We start from the raw sequence: 4,870 nt of genomic DNA, 5'->3' as shown, positions 1-4,870 counted from the left end.
CCTGTCTTAGCTGAAAGAATCTATTTGTAGAGATTATGAAGGACAAAACTCTTCAGAAAACAAATAAGTAGAACATGTATTCCTGGTTTGAATATGGCAGAGTAAATCTGGAATTTTCTCTTCTCAAAACTCATTCTTTCCCAAGACAAGCAAAACAGGAATAAAAATGCAAATTCTATCTTCAAAGAAACTAGTAAACATCCAAAACACTAATCTACAAACTAAGCGAGAAGGCTTCAAGAATAGTGGAGATCAAATAGGAGAGTGGCAGAGAGAGAAAATCTATGGCCATAAAAAAAGCTAGACAAGTATAATTCTCCATAGGAAAAGGGCACTCGCTAAGGAACAAAATCAAAAGCTCTTCTTTGCAATAATGGAAGTAGGGTGCATAGTATGGCACTGTTACCTTCTGTGATCCACTGGATAAAGGTGTGGTACAAATATACAATGGAGTATTACTCAGCCATAAGAAAAGATGAAATACTGCCATTTATGACAACATGAATGGATTCTGAGATTATCATGCAACGTGAAATAAGTCAAACAGAAAAAGTTGAGAACCATATGATTATACTTATACGTGGGATATAAAACTGAAAGCAACAAATGAACAAGACTAAGAAACAGAGACTCATGGACACAGATAGCAGTTTAGTGGTTACCAGAGGGAAAGAGGGAGTAGATAAGGGAAAAGGGGGTCAAATATATGGTGACAGAAGGAAATTTAACTTTGGGTTCTGAGCACACAATGCAATATACATATGATGTATTATTGAATTGCACACTTGAAACCTATGTAATTTGATTAACCAATGTCACCCCAATAAATTTAATACAAAATTTCATTCATTTTTGAAGAATGTTTTTGTTGTATATAATCTATATTAATTCAACAATTAACAGATGCAGAGAACAAACTGTTGGTTGCCAGAGGGGCGGGGGTTGAGGGATGAGTGAAAATGGTGAAAGGGAATAAGAGGTAAAACTGATATGAAAACTTGTACCCAGGAAACATTTACCCTCTAAAAAGAGCATATATCAACCAGAAATTCAGCAAATCTTGAAAGAATAAATAACACAAACAATAATATTTAATCACAATCCAATTTAAAGAAAAATTGTTAAAATACTATTAATAGAGGCAATAACATAGCTATCTGGGAAAAACATAAGTTATATACATACCTCACATTATTTTGAAAAAATAATTTCTAAATGGGTCAAATATTTAAATATAAAAATTAAACCATAAAATTTGGGGGAAAAATTGGAGAATTCGAATAGTGTGAGGACGGCTTTAAAATATAGAAAAACTTTAACCAAAATTGATTAATCTATTAAAATTCAAAAATTCCAACAAATTAGCTAAGCTGGGACTACATTTTCCAAATTTCATCCTCTGTATGGTTCCAGGTTAGGGTTGACCATAAGGGGCATTCGAAGGACAGTTTTAAGGTAGAAGTGAAAAGGAAAAAGGGCAATTTGGCAATATTTTTCAAAATTACAAATACATTTTTTACACCCTGGGAACTTATCTAACAGACATATGGTCACATGTAAAAAGTGACATGTGTGATGTTATTTATTGCAGCATTATTTGTAATAGCAAATAATTAAAAATAACCTGTTTATGATTAGAGGGCTGACTAAATTCATTATAGTATATCCTTACAAAGGAATACTATGCAGCTTAGGAAACAGCTCTATCCGTGCTGATTTGAAAAATATCAAAGCTATATTATTAAATGTAAAATACAACTTGTAGGATGAATATAGTATGCTTCGTTTGCATTAAAAATGAGGGAAAGTATACACACACATACACGCACATGCACACATATATAACATAGTATAGTATAATATAACATTATAATATAACATAACATAACACAACATAACATATATATTTTTTGCTTGTAAAAAGATATCCAGAAGGTTACTCAAGAATCTGGAATATTTGTCTTCTCTGGGGAAGAGGATTGCAAGGGTGGAAGACAGAGTAACAGAATGAATGAATGAATGATAAATTAGAAAGACAAAAGAAAAATAAATCCATTTACATAATCAAATAGACCGACATCTGAGACAGTATAAACAAGAAAAAAAATGAGTAAATACAAACAATTACAAGTTAGAAAGGTTATGGCCAGAGATACACAGGAAAAATTTTTTAAGAGAAAATTCCCTGTAACTATATATTAATTAAATAGAAAAATTCAATAAAATATGCACAATTAAAGGAAAATATAAATAAAAAATATTTAAGAACAATCTAAAAATCTCAATAAAACAGAAACAGGGGAAAAAGTAAAACAAAAATATTGTCAAAGAAATAATTACTCTAGTAGCAATCTCTAGACTCATAAAGCTGTTGAAATTTTGTTTAAACTTTAATAAACCAAGTATACATAAACTTTCCTGCAACGGAGAAAAAAATTTAAGCACCCCAATAATTTTTATGATGTTAGCATACATTTGACGCTAAACCCAAGGCATCTCAAGGACCCTATAATTCTCCTGTAATTCTCTCTCAAATTATTCTGACTATTCTTAGGACTCAAAGACCCACTCCCACACTTGCTATTGTTGTGCCTTCGTAGATCCCAAAGTTTTGCCTTGCAGACTGCCGTAGCTGAAGTTCAAATGAGTCCCTTGGGTGGCCCATGGTCACAGTCAGCAGCTGCCCCTCTGGTTTCCCTTTTTATTTTAAACCATGTCATCAGATTGCAAACACTGTGACTTCCTATATTCCCACCTTTGCTTATGTTATTTCCTCTATATAGACTATCCTTCTTCCAACATCATATAGTCAAAGTCTTGAAGACTCCGCTCAAAAGCTACTTCTTCCAGAAATACCTCCCTGATCTGTGCCTGTTTAAAAGTGATATTTGCATCTTCAACATTCTCACTGCCCTTTTTACATGCCACTTACTATTGCACCTTCTGGCATAATCATTTAGTAATTTAGTGTAGTTCCTCCAGTCCTATTTAAAGATAAGATTCATGTCTGATTCAACTTTAGGAACTATATGCATAAACTCATTTTAGTTATATGTATTTTCATAAATAAATGAATAAATGCATTGGTTGACAACCAGGTTTTCTGACAAAGAGGGCTTTGTTGTGGACTACAGTAGTGAGGAAAGGGTTTCTGGACAAAGGGAGTTTGTGCTAGACTTGGAAGAATTAATGTGATTTGGAGGAGGTAAAGAGTCACATGAAAGGCACAAGATTACTGCTGTAGAGATGACTTCTCCATTTGTCTAGATAAGACAAGCAGTTGTAGCAATCCACACATTGACACACAGCTTTTTATATAAACTTCCACATATTCTATAATCAGAAGAAATAATCCTAAATAAACAAGTCATGAGCCAGAATAATATGCTCCCATAATATCTGCTATCTAGTCTTCAGTCAACAAAGGACAAAGCTTATATAAGAACTCCTAATTCTGGATTGTCCACTGGACTATCCATCCAGGACTTCAGTGTTCATGATACCCTAGGAGTGATCATTGATGAGGAGGCCCTTCTAGAGCCCCACTCTTGGGGGCCATATGAGGCTTCTCTCATATGCTGTTACTGCTCCCTGATCTGATGTTCCAAAAGGTTTGGTCTTAGGGATCTGGACAGGGCTGCCCAATAAGGACTGGGTTCTGAGCATGGTAAGTTGAACACTGAATCTCATCCCACTCACCCCTAAGAGAATAGAAAAGCGAACTTTCATGTACAAAGAGGGAATTGGTAGATGCCTGGAGGAGGAACCCCAATCTCTGGGTTATAGACCCCAGCTCTTCCACTTTTCTGATATGTCCTCCTGAGCAAGTCTCTTACTTTTGCTTTTGAGACCTTGGTTGTTGCATCTGTAAAACCAAGAGTTTTTACTTACTCAGTAAGAACTAAAGTCCCTTCCTCATCACATGGGAGCAGAGGGAGGACCATGAAAAAAGAACTCACCTGTGTTGACACAGAAACCAGTGAGATTTCATGGAAAAGGATGGAAAGTAGGTGAGAATCTATACAAGCTCATTCAGCTACTCCAGGGACAAGTAAGGGACTATATATATGAGATCGAGAGAGGCCAAGACCATCTCTGACAGGGAACTTCTCTGACATAGTGTTATCCCTCATGAGACCTCAAAATTAGACCAAGAAGGGGGAGGAGGATGTGGGGAGAGCTAAGGACAAGTAGATAATACAAGCACTAATAAATACCGCAGTGTTAAAGCAGTGGTGCCTCATACTTCTGTGATGATTTAGAATTTTTCTAAATATTATCTCTATCCCCCATATTAATCTGTGGGGACAGGGCAGTTACCATAATAACTCCATTTAACACATGGGATATAGAAGAGCTGTTTGTTTTCCCAAAGTCACCCAGGGGACTAGAGGTGGAGCCAGGATGAAATCTGGGTCCCTAGACTGAGGGTTTTGTTCTCCCAGATGTCAGGTCCAAGTGGGACCTGGGGGCAGAGACAAGATAACTCCTAAACCTGGGAATGAGGAAGCGACACAAGAAAGGAGGCAAAAGCTGGAGAAGCCCTTTCCAACTTTAAATTCTTAATGGATCTTCAGGAACCAAGTCCATACTCACATTGGGCCTTGTTAGTGATGGCCATAGAGACTGTGTCTTGGGAGTCCCATAATGATTCTAAGAGATGGCAGAGGCACTGTGCTGTGCCAGGAGGGAACAGGGGATGCCCCCTCAGGGGTTGCCCCCTACCATAAGTTTCTGGTCCATACCTTTAGAAGATGACAGTACAATGACAGAGATAGAGAGAAAGAAGAAATTGGAGAGGCTGTATGGTGCTGCCCTTAAGCTCTTGTGTCCTCCTCAATTAATTATTCTCCAGACCCATGTGATAGAC

The sequence above is a fragment of the Pteropus vampyrus genome, unplaced genomic scaffold (genome assembly GCF_000151845.1).
Source record: "Pteropus vampyrus isolate Shadow unplaced genomic scaffold, Pvam_2.0 Scaffold50, whole genome shotgun sequence".
NCBI lineage: Eukaryota > Metazoa > Chordata > Mammalia > Chiroptera > Pteropodidae > Pteropus > Pteropus vampyrus.
Note: the sequence above shows the minus strand (reverse complement) of the source record.